The sequence below is a fragment of the Cavia porcellus genome, unplaced genomic scaffold (assembly GCF_034190915.1).
Source record: "Cavia porcellus strain 051 isolate PalLab524CR breed Dunkin Hartley unplaced genomic scaffold, mCavPor4.1 scaffold_25, whole genome shotgun sequence".
NCBI classification, from domain to species: domain Eukaryota; kingdom Metazoa; phylum Chordata; class Mammalia; order Rodentia; family Caviidae; genus Cavia; species Cavia porcellus.
This window is the reverse complement of record NW_026947508.1, coordinates 9,877,861-9,895,127: the sequence shown is the minus strand read 5'-3', so window position 1 is coordinate 9,895,127 and position 17,267 is coordinate 9,877,861. Positions and strand designations below refer to the sequence as shown.

Below are 17,267 nucleotides of genomic sequence, written 5' to 3'. Positions count from 1 at the left end.
TGGCTAAATCTTGCCATTCATCTGCCAAGTGGGTGAATGCACTTTCCCTAGGCAAAGCTACTGTGAGTCACATCCACATTCCATTATGGCAAAATATATGTGTATATAACAGAAAAATATGTGGGTATGTTTTACCCAGTGTGATGCTCGGGTAAACATAGACAAAACCTGTTAAATGAAACATTATGGGGGTAAATTTCCTGGTTTGACACTTTTGCACATGTGCACACAACATTCCCTTTGTACCAAGTGAGTAAACACAGAGACTTCTTCCTGTATCCCCATCACAGCTACTGGGTTGCACAGCCAGCTACTATTATACTAAAGTAAAATTTTACGGTGGAAAAGTATGGGATGGGTTATTGTAACCCAGTGTTATGCCCTACATGTACAAGTATGACACTGCATTGTGGAAACAATTCAGTAAGGAAATGGGGATGAAGGAGTTGAGTTTCTGAGAGATGAATCTCCTTGTTCAGGCACCTGACAAAAGCAAGAGAAAGAGCCAGTATCTGCTGTGTCCAGCACAGCTCTTGAAGTGTCCAGGGGAAGAGTGATGAGAGGGTGGAGAAATAAAGATAAGAGACAATATACAAAAGCTGAGGTTAGGTGGAGCCCTGTGGCTGGGAGGAAAATGAACTGCTCAACCACCACGGTGCACTTATTTATACACTTGGGAAGTTGACTGCAATTTCAACCCCTCTGCCTAGTAACTTGTTTTCCTGGCTCACCTGGGTATCTTACATTCTCAGAGGTGGAACAGCTTTTTTATGTGGCTTGTCTCAGGCTTTCCATGTTTTCCAGGCTGGCCTGCTTTAGCCCCACACATTGATCTCTAGCTTCAGCTACTACCCACAGAATACTTCCCAGGTCAGTCTGATTGCAAAGCTTAATCTAGGAATCTCTAAGAAGTATGTGGGGCTTGTCTGCAGAATGCCCCAAAGTTCCTCTTTCCCAGCTTGCATCAGTTGACTAAGTGAAAACCTATCCAAACTTGCCTTGAGGTCATGGCTGCAACCTTTGCATGTTCTGCCCATACCATGTTGGTTGAACTGATTCATCCTTATTTAAGCCACTTATGGAAGCAATAAATAATTTAAAGAGAGCTATTGGTCACCATGTCTTCAACTTCAAAGGAGAATGTATGTTCAAAATGACTTAAACATAAGGGAATCAGTAATCATACATAACAAGAAAGTCACAGATAAGCTAGCTGCAGGCTCAGTATGTGATGGCTGTGTCTTTTTCTCTCTCACCTCCTCTGTCTTGATTGAGCTTCAATCTTATGGCTGGATATAAGATGACTGTATATTTTCAAGCTGCACATACAGAAATAGACTTTTCACAAGAAGAAACCAGCCTCTTTTTAGGAATGAGAACCCTTTCCCAGAAGACTCCTTTGTCAGACCTCTTTTTTTTCAGTACTCAGGATGAGTTCCCATGCCTGCTCTAAATCCATTGGTAGGAGGAAGAACGAGACCCACAAAAGAATTATACAGATCACCTGGAGACAATAAGGTTGGGAAGTTAACCATGGATTGCCTGCTCTTTCCATAAATGAGACGTCTAGACAGTGACAGTGGCCAGACAGTGCAGTGTCTCCTTATGGGTCAGGCCATTCTCACTGGCTGCATCCTGTGGTATTCACTCTTGATGTTTGCAGTCTGTCATCAGCTGAGCTGGGAGCCAAGTACACAGTCCCAGCATCCTCCAGCTCAGCCCTGGTGGCCATCTTCCCATTTTGGCAGCCTAGCTTGGTGACCTAATGATTGCTGTTGATATTAAGCTCCTTTTACTACAACTCTAATTGATTTGTTGATGACGTTGTCCCAACCCACTGCTGACTGTCCCGGTAGCAGTGTGAAATGCTGTAATTTTCCAGAGCAACAGTTCAGTTGAAACTATGGCCTCATTTCCATTTCCTGATTGCATTTTCAGAAATAAGAAAACTATATTTGTGCTGATGAAAAATTAGCATCAGTCATAGATAGTGGGAAAAGTCATCTGACAAATTCAGGAAAGTCAACATATGCAAATATTTGTTTGAGTTCCCTGCATTCAGTGCAAAGTTGGAGATGCTAAGCTCTATTCAAAGGGAGTCTCTTTGGAGTAGTGATGGATGAACTGAATTTTATCCAACATTCAACCCCACAGCAATGCTGCCAGGCCACAAATTGCTTCTCCTGAACTCCCCCAGTGTTATTGCTGGAGAAGCAGTGTGTGGTGTGGATAACTCAGAGCACACGATGATCTGTCACCAAAAACAAATGGACATCTTCCGGGCACCAGCTTTTGCCATCACCAACCAACAATCCTATCCTTTTAGAAATGTGTTGCTGTTCCATCGAGATGTTTTCCCTTGTTAGAAGGACACACAGGAACTTGGAACCAGGCATGAGGTGCAAGCTGGTAATTCCAGCTACACAGGAGGCTAAGGCAGGAAGGATGCAATTTTGAGGCCATCAGGGCAACCTAGGGAGACCTTGCCTCAAAAAAATAAAGCAAAAAAGGGGGGCTGGGGAGTTGGGAAATCATTCAGCGCCCCCTTGGTTCAATCTCCAGTATTACAGATAACAAACAACAACAACAAACAACAGACTGGAGGACCAATGAGAGAGGGTCAAATGGATGTTAGCAAGGCTCAGTGGCAGAAGTAGGATCATTAGGCATCCCTAGGAAAAGCCCTAGTCATGTTTCCATTTCCTGACCCAAGTCTCCAACATGCCGCAAGACTGGAAATGTCTTGGTCCTTTCCAGTAGCCAGCCCCTCCTCTCCTGCCTCTCTCCCTTGCATCCAATCATGATGGTCTTCCTTGGTTGCTTCCTACAGGGGATGCTTCTCTCTGCAGTTTTGCCTGGCTACTCTTACTAGTTCCTGAGACCTAGTCTAAACATGTCCTTGGGGAGCCTCTATGGCTCCCCAAACAAGCTTTCCTGTCTCTTCCTACTCCTAAATTCATGTTAGAACTTCAGTCCTAACTGAAGGTGAGTAAGTGGGTGACTAATTTAGGGCAGGTGAGTAAGCGGGTGACTAATTTAGGGGAAATGATTAAGAATGAGACTAATGTATTTTCAAAAGAGGCACCAGAGAGCTCTGTGGTCCTTCTATGTCTTCTGCCATGCAAGGACCAGGTCTTTGTCCCTTTTCCCTTTCTGCCTTCTACTATGTAAAGACACAGTGACAAGATGCCACCTTGTGAATAGACAGTAGCTCTCACTAGTAAATCTGCTAGTGCCTTGATTTTGGACTTTGTAGCTTCCAGGCTGTAAGAATGTAAGTTTCTGTTCTTATGAATTACCCAGTCTCAGGTGTTTTGTTATATAACAGCGCAAATTCTATGGCACTGTCCTGAACTTTTATCTCCTTCAATGCACTTAGTCAACTACATTGCCTGGTTACCAGGGTGACTTTTAAATCAGTCTCCTCCTTCCTGCGACAGACAGGAGCAAGTTTTTATTATTTACCACTCAATTTCCAGTACTTACCTCAGTGACTGGCACGTAAGTGGTGAGTCAGTATTTTTGAATGCACACATGAGGTTTACTTCACAGTTCTGCTTTCTCCAGAAACAGGTGACTACTCTGAGATTGCTCGAGGCAGGAAATAGGTCCTCACTGCAGTCCTAAGACGTTCTCCTGCCAGCCAGCATGTTTGCTAGGAGTAGAGTATCCAGATTCCATTTCTACCACTTAAAACTGAAAAGAAACTACAGCTTTCCAGGACAAATGATGGTGGGCTGAAGATAAGTGTTGATGGGACATCCTCACTTGCTTCCTGATAAGTAAACTGCATGTCCTGGACTTAGGTCTCCTGTTCTTTACAATGTAGTAATTTGATTCCTACAAGTCAAGATCTATATTTTCTTCTCCAATAATTAAATGGTATGACCCTCCTGTAAAGGGGAAAAAGATGGAAGGAAGAAGGGAAGATTATATATATATACAGGTACACATATATATGTACAGATATACAAGATAGACAGCTATAGTACTAATCTCTGTTAGTTCATCTAAAAGAGTAGTTTGTGATTTCATTGTTTGATTGTTTGATCATTTATTGTGTCTAAAGCTTGTAACCTGAAAAATTTTACTTCTAAGATAACAGTATATAATAAAGTAATTCCTATTATTTTTTGAAATTCTGTATCATTTCTATCTTGTTTTCTGTTTTACCTTTTTAAAATTAAAAAAAAATACCAGCCAGTGACAGACTTGTTGGAGATGGAGAAAGCAGAGGGTGAGAGGGAAGGGAGGTCCAAAATGATCAAGATGTGCTATGTTCGGGTACCAATCCGCCCAGATAAATGTAACTATGATGTGTGAAACATACACTATAAAATTAAACATGAAAATATTAGCCAGAGAGCCCAGAATATTAAGTCCAAGTTCAACATTAAGTTCAGTGTTGTGCCAGAATACATTACACACTCACCAATAAAAGAGATTTTGAGATACCTCCTTGGACTGTGATATTTGGATGCAAAGTTGTGTTTTCTCAAATTACCACTTGAGATAAAATTCCACTGGTTGTTTGTAATATTGAACACAGCTTTCAGTCTTCTTAAAGCCATCAAAGAGTGGGCTGTCTACCTTGTAAATGTCCACCTTCATTGACTTGCTTCCAGATGGAAGTTTAAGCTGGATGGTGTTTCTCCACAAGGAGCTCATCACTCATGTCAAATGAGTTATTTGTGTGGTGGCCCCTGCCTGAGGTTTGCAAATCCATGAACAGACTCTGTATTCACTCTCTCTACCACTCCCTTTCCTTGCAGACACTGGGGGTGCTGCTTCTTGCTTCTCTATCCTTAAATGATCACAGTCAAGAAACATGAGCAGTATCTATGGTGCAGTGGTGGCCTGCCTCACATCCTGGGGCTTAGTTTCCATGAGAAGTCTTCATGTGAACCTCTTTGCAAACCAGGCTTATTTTAAGGAAGAAAATTGATTAGCATGAAGAGCTTTCCTGAAGATAATTGGGGTTGAGTGGAGATGAGAGTCCTTATATACGTCGGGAAGGTGGGGACAATTTGGAGGGGGGCAGGACAGGAAGGGTAAACCCACGTCATTGAAGGAATTCTGTAAAGATCAGGTACAGGGTTTAAATCATTTCAGCTGCATGTTAGAGCTGGAAGCTAGTGACTCAGCCATGCCAGTGCACCTCAAGCCTTAAAATCTCTGAAAACTTGTTGTACAGAGGCTGCTGCTAAGACACACTAATCTAGTCCCTATGGAAGTGATTTCAAACCTGTTAGAGATGAATGCTCAAACTACTACTGCAACCCACTTACTTATTGCAAAGTGCCAATACTGCAATTAAACCTGGGTATTGAGGTTCTAGTTTAGGAAAAAAAAAACTCAGTAGTGGAGGAAAGGAGAAAAGAAGAATCATATATATATATATATATGGTAGCTAATACAATTGTACTACTCATCCTATTAGTTCATTGAAAGGAACAGTTAGTGCTTAAATTGATCAGTTTTGCATGCCTAGATCTGGTAATCTGAGCAACTATTTTGAAGACAATGATATACAGTCTAATAACCATCATTAATTTTCTATCATCTCGTCTTAAAATTGTCTTGTTTTATTGTTTTTTTAAATTAAAAAAACTCATACATTAACATCTTTTGTCTTAAAAGAAAAGCACAGGAATATGCATGCCGTAGGTTCCCCACTACCACCTGGCGGTGAGCCTGGTCAGATGTGGAGTCTTTACAAATACACCCAAATCAACAAAGTTCAGCAAAGAGTGTGGCCTGGAGTGGAGGGGTTCCTCAGTTCCTCACCATGTAGGATTGTTGGATACCCAAAACTTGGGGATAATAAAAATGGTGCCAAAAAGACAGAACAGGAGAATTCTATATAAGCTGTGGGACCTAACTGCTATGGGTCAAATGCTCTCCCCTGGGTCAAGCATCGGAAATTTGGCCCCTAAAGCAGCAGTGTTGAGAAGCAGAGCCTTTGGAAACTGATTGTATTATGAGGACTCTGCCCTCATGAATGGATTTATACTTGCATGGATTGATGGGGCATTGTTGGATTGCTTTTATTATAATACTGAGTTCTCTCTGGCCAGCTTGCCCCTGGGCCATAATCTCTGGCTAGTCATGACCCTGCAGGAAAGTTTTTACCAGATGCTGAACAGGAGAGGACACCATGCTCATGGACTGATCAGGCTCCAAAACTGTGAGCCAAATGAACCTCTTACCATTATAAACCTTTTGGCTTGTGGTATTCAGTTATAGCAACAGAAAACAGGCTGACACTTAACTTGCCCACACAGAGTGATCTGAGGCCTTTGTCAGCTCATAGATGAAAGAGTTTTCAGTACAATAAGAGAGAATATAAAGTAAAAATATCCTTTGTTCCAAGGACATGGAGAGGAGTCTATGACCATAGACAGTCTAGCCACCTCTGCCCAAGAACGTGGCATGGGATATACATATAACCTCCAACAGAGGGTGATGCTTAGAGCAGGCATTGATGAGGCACGAGAAGCTGACTGGACTTTTCTTTGCATGCAAACAAGGAGAGTTGCAATTAAGGCTGAGGAAGAAGCAGGAAGTGATAGGCGTTCCTGCTTTGGCCTTCCGCCACATTAGAACCACCACCATAATGTCTACTAAGGCAACAACCTTTCAACAGAAACACACTGGAAGAACTTAGTATCCTGGGAACTCCATCCTCAAGGGCTATAATGGGAAAAGACAAACAGTTCCTGATGTTTAAGAATTACAGTGGGCTGGGCTGGGGCTGTATCTCAGTGGCAGAGCACTTGTCTAGGATGAGTGAGGTCCTGGATTCCATCCTTAGCAGTATATAAAAAACAAATTACAGTGGGCTCAGTGGTGGCCTCCCGAGTACATGTGTACACCTGAAACCTTGGAAGCTGTACACATTCTTATACAAACCAAAGGATGTGGTTAAGGTAAGGACTGGCTAGGAGGCACTGGTCCTCAATTATGTGAGTGAGCCCTAAATGCAATCAAATGAATCCTAGTAAGACAGAAGCAGGGGGAGTAGGGGACAGACACAGAAGAGACTGACACAGAGAAGAAAAGCCACGTGAAGGCAGAAGTAGGGTTTGGAGGGATGCAGCCACAAGCCAAGGAGCACTGACAGCCTCCAGAAACTGGAAGAGGCAAGGAGGAGTCTCCCTGGAGCTTCTGAACGGAGCCCAACCTGCTGACACCTGCAGCACGGGCTGTGACAAGCGTGTCCTACTAGCATTTGCCACTTAAATTGAGGTGCAAAGGATGGCTGGGAGGAAGGGGAGAGAGACAAAAGATGGGGTCAGTTAAATGGACTTTTGGACATGGAGAGAAAAGAAGCCTGAGACATTGTCCCAGGCACATTTGTCTCTACTTGTCCAGGGCCTGGGTTGGGGTGTGAGCTTGTGCTTAGAGAAGACCAGTGGCTGCCAAAAGAGATGAAAACTCTGACTGTCTGAGTCCTGCAGAGAACTTGTCACATAGGTTGGCTTTCCCAGCACAGATGGCTCCTGATAAGCGATGAGTTCTCATGCGGGAGGTGGGGGCTGCCACCTGATTCCTGGGACAAGTTCCATCTGTTCCCATTGCTTTGCTAGCTCAAGTTCAGCCAATGAGAACTCTACACAGGAAAGGCTATCACAGTCTCCTTTGTCCAAGCTCTAATTGCTCCTCTTGCTTTCTTGGCTAAACTGCATTCCAGACCCAGTGGCAGCTGCCAGGGCTTCCCTACTGGTGCTGTAAATTGATCTACCGTGAAGTCTTAAAGGACTTGGGGCTTTCCCTCTACAAGATCTTTGCCCTCCACGGCCTTTCCATAGCAAGGTGTCTGCAGTACTAGGAGCCAGACATGGTATCACACACCTGTAATCCCAGTCACTCAGGCAAAAGCAGGAGGGTTCTGTCAAACCAGTGGTGGGGGAGGGAGAAGAAAGACCTGCAAATACAGCTCCAGCGGAGTAGAGTGCTTGCCTGCTGTGCACACAGCGCCGTGGCTTCACTGCCTAGCACCAAAATCCAAAAAATCTGGACATGGTGGCCAATGCCTGTCATTCCAACTACTTGGGAGGCTGAAGCAGGAAGATCACACTTGAGGTCAGGCTAGGTAACTGTATGAGAACCTGTCTCACACCAAATCCTTTCAAACCCACTGGGGTTGTAGCTCACTGGTGGAGTGCTTTGGTAGCACATGGAGCTTGGATTTAGCTCCTAATCCTACTGCCAAAAACAAACAAACAAAAAATACCACAAAAAACAAAACTGCCAGGGATTGAGATTCTAAACATGTTCCCTCTTTATCCAATGTGGAGGACTTATCTGATTGAGTAAAAAACACCAGGTCTGAGGTTGAGGGTCAAACCCCAGCACTGCGAGACAAACACAAAAGCAAAACTCACCAGTTTTTCTTAACATGCTCCCTCCTTTATGTGCAGGACACTTGGGTACCTCAATCCCTCGATACTTATAACAGAAAACACACGAACTAGAAATGGAATCTGGCCTATTAAAATATCCTCAGAAGTGATTTGTGCAGGGCTATAACTCTTGCTGTATTCAGTCTGAAGAACTTACAAGCAAGGAGGTTGCATGGGGACTTTATACTTTTACCCAACTGTTTGTGCCTGAGCAGGGAGTTTGGTCTGCTGCCTAAATCCACAGAAGCACAGGAGACCAAAGCCTGGCTGACACAGGTTTTGCTGACTGAGTGGGCTCAGGCAGTGGCTGGAGGCAGGCACGGATTGTGATTTGAATCCTCATCATTACTCCCCTCCATCCTGTGCTGCCCCGGCTGTGCGTCCCCTCTGCATCTTCTGGTTCACCGATTCAGCCCTGAGTCAGTCCTTTATAACCCACAGTGACTCCTCATGGTGGCCTGGGAGTGACAGGAGCTGATGAATGCAGGGCTGGGTCACTGAGGAAGGCCTGACCCCCTGTGAGTTACACATCATCCACATCAATGAATGAACTGGAACCCGAGCCCAAACCCAGTGTGATGGATTAACTAGTGGTCAACTTGTAACACCCAGCTGAACTGAGTCAGCGTGGTGCTGGGTTTGGAAAGTCCACCTGAGGATTGTTGCCAGCAGCATAAAAAGAGAACTGGAGGGGAAGGTGGTGTGTTATTGATCCTCCTGGAGCAGCTTGCTACACTGGCTTTCCAGATGTGAAGTCAGTTCATCATCAGAGGAGCTCAGTTCTCTTTGGGGGAGCTCTGGTCCTTGCTTCGAGCATCGCTTCCTGGCTCCAGTGCAGATCCCTCAGCCTGCTGGCCCAGACTTTGTAGCTTCCACCACTGACCTTTAGGCCTTCCCAGTGCAAAGCCTTGGTACAGACTTGCATGAGACATTGCCATGGGCTTTAGGACTCCAGCTGGACTCATGGAGGACATTGTCATGGGCTCTGGACCTCCAGCTGGATTCGTGCAAGACATTGCCGTGGGATTCAGACCCTCAGCTGGATTCTTTGGGTCTCTAGTGCGTGGGCAGATCTCCCATACTTCTTTTACATTTGATGTGGTGTGAATATTATAAAATAATTCTATGAATTTTGTGTCCTTTATTAAATGTTTTCTGTGTAAAGTCGGACTATAACACCCGGCAAAATGAGAGCTCCGCCCAGAGCTTCCTCCTTTCCTCTCGGCCCACACTCCCTCCTTTGCCAGCCCTTCCCTGGAGGAGTCATATCATGCTACCAAATAAGGAAAGCAGGAAGAACCCAGAGCGCCACCAGACTTCAAGATCTCAGGTGTGTGCAATATCCTCACCATGTACCCCGTGGTCAAGCAGGGACACGAGTCTGTGCTTCCGCTACGGCACCTGAAGCTGCAGGATCCACATTCACAATAGCAGTGACTTGACTTTAAAGAGGTGGCAGCCGTGGATTGGACAGAAATGGAGACTGTCCCCAGTCTGGGACGTGGTCCTCAAGGTGCGTGCAGAAAGCTGATGGAATCTTGTGCCAAACTCTCAGGGGCTATAGTGGTCTCTGTCAAGAATGTTTTCCACCATCTGGAATTCTCCATCATGGATAGCGTTCCTGGGATTCTTGGGTCTTCCAAGAAAAATGCGTTTCTCTTGGCCACATGTGGTACCAAGTGCAAACAATACCTTCAGTTTGGGGCACAATAGAGAGTGACTGCCATGGAGGGGTAGCATCACTGCCTATTTGGTGGCTGTCAGGAATTGAGCTATGCCACCACTGGGTCTGCTCACCTGAGAAGGGCACCAAGATCCCCCCTTCGGGGTGTCCTGAGGATTATGTGCCGTGCCCGGGCACGGTGAGTGCATACCACCAGTGGGTCCTACTGCCATCCTGCATAGCTTCGCAGAGCACAGGACACTTTCACAGACGCTGCCTGCTTGCTCCAGAGACAGCCCTGGAGCCTGGCTGGACAGGGAGGTTATTTCTTTTCCCTCCTCTCTCATCCCCTCCTCTTATTCTTCATTTTTTCTTTCTCTTCTTCTTCCTCCTGTTCTCCTTCCTCTTCCTCTTCTCTCCTCCTCGTCCTCCACTGCTGCTGCTCTTCCTCCTCTTCCTTTTCCTCCTCCTCCTCCTCTTCTTTCCTTTCTCTCTCACTAAGGATTGAACCCAGGGACACTCTACCACTAAGCTACACCATTTTTAATTTTTTATTTTAAATTTGTTTAAAAAATTTTTTTTAAATTGAACACAACAAAAGAACCGCTGGGGATTTAGCTCAGCAGCAAAAGCACCTGCCTTGCAAGCAGGCAGTCATGAGTTCAATCCCCAGTACTGATAAAAAGGAAAAAAAGACAAAAAATAAAAGAACAAAATAGGACATAAGAAAGCATATAAGAGATATAAATTTCAAAGCTAGATGACCTGAGATCTTCACTGTATCATATTGTCTCTTGTTTTGCTCCAAATAGTTGTCCATGTCTTTGCATACAGAGAATTCATACAAAACAACATAGTATAAAACTGATCCAAACAGAATGAGGAAGGCGTTTTAGGTCTTCAAATCCAGACAATAGGGAAGTCACGAATGGCTGTCATGGAGTCTCTAGTTCTCTTCAAAATAGCTGTCCATACTTTCATGTATATTGAAGTTCAACAAAACAGACTAAAATAACATCATTAATTAGAACAAAGCAAAACAGGGATAAAAGTATTTGCCTTCAAAAAGATGGTAGAAGGAATTTCCCCCTATTTGCTATATTGCCTATGGGCAACCTCTCAAGGGATGTCCAGATCACTGGCCCCCCCTTGCTAACGAGGTGGGGGGATATGTGATGTTTGATTCTCAGCCCACTTGCCGGCAGGCCCAGAACCGCTCACCAGTGCGGGAAGGGCTGCTTGGTTTCCGGCGCTCCAGGTCCCAGCAAGGCACGGGCCCCAGTACACTCAGGTGGCTCTTGTCCCGGGCTGCAGGAGCCCGCCACGCCCACAGCCACTCACCAGGGCGAGGAGGGGCGGCCCTGGTCCAGGTGCTCCAGGACTTAAACTTATGAGATAGATTGTGAGAGTCAATATGTGATACAAAAAAAGCTCAAGAGAGATATTTCAGTCTGTAAGCTTTTGCTAGCTCCTTACAATGTATGTGGTAGAGTCAGACGCCTTTGAAAACTTAACAAATGTGCCAGAAAGAAACTACCACAACTTTTATTTTAAATTTCAGGACAGTGTCTTGCTAAGCTGCCCAAGCCAGACTCAATTTTTTTTTTTTTTTTTGTACCAGGGACTGAACTCAGTAGCTTCAAATTTTGATCCTCCTTCTTTAGCTTCCTGAGTACCTAGGATGACAAGTGTGCACCGCCTTATTACTTATATGCCTTATTATTTCTGATTTACAGATAAAGGAATAGAGGAAATACACTGGTCTGCCCACACTGGACCGCTGCTGACGCTGGGGCCCAAGAACGGAGGTGAAGTGGAAGAGGGTAAAAACTTACCTTTGCCACAGTCACCCTAGACTTTAAAGCTCTACAAAGAAAGCTGCTCCTGGGCCTCACCCAGCTTCTTCCTCCTCTACCCACAGCTTAAAGGTTCATTCTTATTAAGGATTAGAACCATTTCGCCTCCTGGTGGGCCTCTGCTTTCCACGGAAGCATTCCTGACCCCTCATGGTGAGTGAGGGAGGCAGCTCGGGGTGAGTCACCACCCCAGGGGGCAGAGCGGTGAGCAGGGGGACATCCCACAGGTCATGGCAGGCCTGCATCTTCTGCCCATTGTTCTCAGCTGTAATTCTGTCATCAAAGATTCCTCCCATGTGAATGACAAATCAGAATGGCATCAAGGGAAGGTCTAGCAACATCTGTCTCTCACAAAGGAAGCATGGTGGCTGCCAGCCCATTGTTCAGAAGGGTGAAGGGAATGGCTGAAGGTCAGAGTTGCTGTCCATCTGGAATGGGCTGGGTTAGCTGAAGGGCGTGTTCACTTCCCGGGGCAGCCCTGACTAATAAGCACAAATTGGGTGGGTGCGCACGGCTGGAAGTGATTCTCTCCCAGTTCTGGAGGTGTAAGTTTGGAATCAAGGTGTGGGCAGGGCCATCTCTCTCTGAAGACTCCAGGGGAAACTTCTAGCATCTTCTGGCTGCTTCTGTTGGCTCCAGGAGATCCTTACCTTGTGGTCACATCACTCCCATCCCTGCCTCTGTCTCCAAGTGATCCGTGCCTCTGGATCACTCTTCTTTTCATAAGAACACATGGTTTTGGATTTATGAAAATCAATTCCAGATGATCTGATTGTGAGATTGTTGACTCAGTTACACCCCCGAAGACTCTCTCCCATACACAGCACCCTCCCGTGGGCCTCAACTCAACCCACTGTGGGGAGAATGGCCTCAAGTTGCTTTCTGATAGAGATGTTGAAAAAGTATATGAAGAAACTCCCTTTCAATATCAAGTATATTTCTTATTTCAGAGAGAAAAAACCCCTTAATTTTGTGTACCTAACACCTCTTTTTTGTAAAAGAAAGGGCCTGTTATGAAGTCTTTCCATCTTGACATCTTCCCCCTAAGCTTTTGGACTCTGATCTTTAGAAGAGTCAATTTCACATCTTTAAATTCTTTTTCTTCCACACACTAAGAAAATCTCTTTCATCTTCTGAATATAACATCTTGTACCTTAAAAACAAATGCTAATTTTAAACTTCAGCTGTATTTCATTAGAAATAATTAACTAGTTCTGAATGCATTTTTATGGAATTTAGATTGAAGCACTAATGTCTCTTTATAAAGAAATAAAAAACATGTTTTAACGAAAAGCTTTCATATGGAAAAATTCAGGTCAGTGATCATCTGAAGGAAAATATATGACAGAGAAAAAAGATTGTTATGAAGTTATTGCCATTTAAATCCAACTAATTTAGAAGTTCTTTCCATGAGCATTAAGCTAACAAGATGGGTATACAATAACTCCTAGTCAAGTCTGGATATTTAAATATCCAAAGAATAAACTCATTTTTATTTTTCCTAGGTGACAAATTCCTGCTTTTTAAAAAAAATTAAGAAGTTGGGCGTGATGGCACATGCCTGTAATCCTAGCACGCAGGAGATGAGGCAGGAGGATCACTGCAAGTTTGAGGCCTCCCTGATCTATGAGTTTCAGTCTAGCCTAAAATGCATAGTGAGACCCTGTCTCAAAAAGACCAAACAAACAAATAAACAAGCAAAAAAACAAAAAAACCCCAAACCCTACACTTAAATAATCCATTGACAGGGAAAAGCATACAAATGGTGGTGTAGTCCCAGCCTAGTGTTCCAATGAGCCTCAGCCAGGATAAAGTTCAGAAGCAGAATGTATATAAAAGATGCAGGCACACACAGTAGTTCTATATCTTCATTATGGATGCACGCAGGTGACATAAAAATTGTAGAGAAACGTGCATGTTTCAAGCTGAAATGTATCCAGTTCAGGAGAATGGTCTCTCAGGGAAGGACAGAAGGAGAAGACTGTGTCAGAAGGGCACTCCAGGGACCGTATGCACATCTTTATTTCTCGAGGAGAATTATATAGAAAATAGGAAGCAATGTGCGGATTTGCTAGCGCTGTCTGGTGGTTATACGGAGCACTGCCCTTGCTCTTATTTTTCCTATCTGTTGAAAATGATTGTGACACAACTCACACTAGCCGGGTGTCAGCCTAGGTGCCTGTCAGTGTATGAATGGAGTATATACACAAGGCGGTATTTTTCCACCATAAAGAAAACCAGTCATTTGTAGGAAAATCAATGGAACTGGAGGTCATCATGTTAGCAAAATAAGCTGGACTCAGAAAGATACATATTGCATATTTTCAATATGTGGAGTCAGGATTGGGGGATATGCCATGAGTGTAGAAGGGGGATATTAGAGATGATGAAAGGGATGGCGGAGCAGGGAAGGAAGGGTGAGAGGAAAGACAGATACCTTCGAAGTATGTAACATGCATGTATAGTAATGCTACAATGAAACCCAATATTCTGTATAATCAATATGCACTAATAAACATTTTTCATAATAAAAAATAGGTTTCCTATCTTCTATTGACTAAAGAAAGTATGTCTTCCAAATGCACTGCCATTAGCTGGGCATGGTGGCACTTGTCTATAATCCCAGCAATCAGGGAGGCTAAGGCAGGAGGATCACCGTGAATTCCAGGCCAGCCTGGGCTATCTAGGGAGACTCTTTCTCAAAAAACTAAAAAAACAAACAAAACAAACAAACAAACAAAAAAAGCAGCACTAATTTTAAAGATGCAATGCCCACTGAATGAAACGGGACCAAGGATAAGCCAAGACACTTGCACACTAGTTGGGCTCCAAGGGTTGTGTAACTCTGTAGTTTTAGGCAACTGTTTGCACCTTAATTTCTTCATCTGTAAAATGGGGATAACTTCACGAGCTGTCAGAGTAAATGAGATTGTAGTGCTAAGTAAAAAGTGTGTTGGCGTAATTGCTGCTAATTATTAGCAGTTGCTGCAATTTAGGTGGGCACTAAGGATTCTTTATTTGCTTTTCAAGTGGATAACAAGTGTGCTGTAAGTAATGTTTTCCAAACATTTTCAGGTGTTCTTCCCTTCAACACCATTCCAAAAGTGTCCTGTGTTTGTAGGTTGGATCTTTGGAAGGTGATTGAATCACCAAGACACTATATTCATCAATGACCAATCCATGAATGAGTTCATAGTTGAATGTGCTGTTGGGCCCTGGGGCCTGGTTGGAAGAAGGGTGGTACTGGGGGCCTGCCTTTGGAGGGAACATCTCCCTCCTTGGATCCTCCCTTCTCTTTCTGTTTCCTGGCTGCCATGGAATGGCAGCTTTCCCCTGCTATGCCCTTCCGCCATGCTGTTTCTGCCTTGGAACCAACAAACCATTGACTGAACCCTCCGAAAACCATGAGCCAAAGTAAACTCCTCTTTTAGAGTTGTGGTATTTTGACCCAGCAGTGAGAAAGTTAACTAACACACCTTGCCACCAAGGAATGGGTAATGACTTAGGGGAATGGGTACCCATAGTATTTGGTGACCTTTGGACTGGCACAGGAAGCTCTGATCAATAAAGACCATGGTAACTAGATAGGTGGACACAGCTCCTTTAGACACCAGAAGTCTCAGAAATACAGAGTGAATCAGCTGCTGGTAACAATGCCTAAAGCTGAGAAGACACTAGAGGCCACTGAGACAAGGCGGGGCCCTCCTGACACATGTGCTGTTTAAATCGTGAGTTAGTGAATACTACAAATAAGCAGAAGCCAGGAAGCAGAGGACAGATGCTCAGAGCAGAGAATTTGCTCATCGGTTGGTAAAGACAGAAGCCACTGAGGAAGGAACAACGAGCAGCTAAGTCACCTAAGGTCTGCTAGTGTGGAGAGCTGAGTCCAGCCCAAGGGAAACTCAGTGTGATTGTCGTTGTTCAAGATCTGGTCTGCAGATACAACGTTGTACCCCAAACAGCGGGTTTAACATTCGCAACAAGTGCTGCCCAGTTCCAGTGTTGGGTACGTCCGTGTCCATTTTCAAAGGCACTCTCATCCCAGGATTAAGCTACTCGGGTGGTCGGGTTACTAGTCAGAAGGTTCTTACCAGGTTCAGGGGTGAAGAAAAGGAAAGGTAATCTGGAAATGTATCTCATTTACGTCATGGTTGATGACCCCTTTGAGGATATCTCTGCAGATTTCTGGCTCTTATTCTTTTTTTTTTTTTTTTTTTTTTTTTTTTTTTTGACACAGAGTCTCACTATGCAGCTCTAGCTAGTCTTGAAATCACTTTCTGGTCTTGAATTTGCAATGATCCTCCTGCCTCAGCTTCCCAAGTTCTGGGATTCTAGGATTGTGCCACCACAGGTGGCTTCTTATTCTCAAATAACACAAGAGCTCAGGGATGTGGACTTGGCCATCTGTGCCCACGGACCTACGGGCTCATCAGTATCATGGTGGTTAGGTTCTGAAAACTCCGAATTACGTCACCAGCCAGATCTTTGACTTAGGCTCCAGACTCCCATGCCCAGCTGCCTGCTTGCCCCTCTATGTGGCAAGACATCTCTGCACACATCCCTGGTTCTGCTTGCTCCATGCAAACCCTTGTTTTGCCCTCTCCAAGCTGCAGCATCCATCACCTTCTCCTAGTGACTGACGGGAACTCCATCCTCCTAGGTGCTCAGGCCAAGGTCCTTAGCAACATCTTGCCTTCTCTGCCTTCCTTGGATCCCACATCCAATCCATCAGATACTTCCATTCTCAAAAACTATCACCAGAAGCAGACCACCTCTCTCCCATCCACTGCTGTCATCGTTGTCTAAACCTCGAGGACTCATCTCACTGGATGACACACCAGCCTTTTAATCGCCAGTTCCTAACCAGAAGAGACATGTTTTCTTATGTTGTCCAGGCTGCCCTTGAACTCCTGGGCTCAAATGCTCCTCCTGCCCAGTTTCCCAAGTAGCTCAGCCAAGACCAATTTTCTTGAAACGGAAGTCAGATTATGGATTCTTCTTCCCAACGCCACTCCGCCTCTCGCATCTTCTGAGCCCTCCTTAAAACATGCCAGTGGTTCTCCTGCCATGGGTCTTTGATGTGCCCTTTCCATGAATGCTTGTCCACAAACTCGTTTGGGTTATTCCCTTGACTGTCAAAAACATTGCTAAGCCCGGTGTGGTGGCACACGCCTGTGATTTCAGCTACTTGGGAGGCTCAGGCAGTGCAATCACAAGATCAGTGGCAGTGTGGGTGACTTAGTGAGGCTGTCTCAAAACAAAAAATAAAAAAGCCTGAGCATACAGGTTAGCAGTGGAGAGCTTGCCTTGTGTGTCAAAGCCCTGGGTTCAATTCCCAGCACA

At 44.6% G+C, this 17,267-nt stretch overlaps 1 non-coding gene across 1 annotated transcript; it reads right to left on the bottom strand.

The window, feature by feature from the left end:
- Positions 1-11,466: 11,466 nt before the first annotated feature.
- Positions 11,467-11,612, bottom strand: LOC111757230 (small nucleolar RNA SNORA12). Its single transcript, XR_002791607.1, has one exon. It is a non-coding gene; the product is annotated as a small nucleolar RNA SNORA12 (small nucleolar RNA).
- Between the last annotated feature and the right edge of the window lie 5,655 nt (positions 11,613-17,267).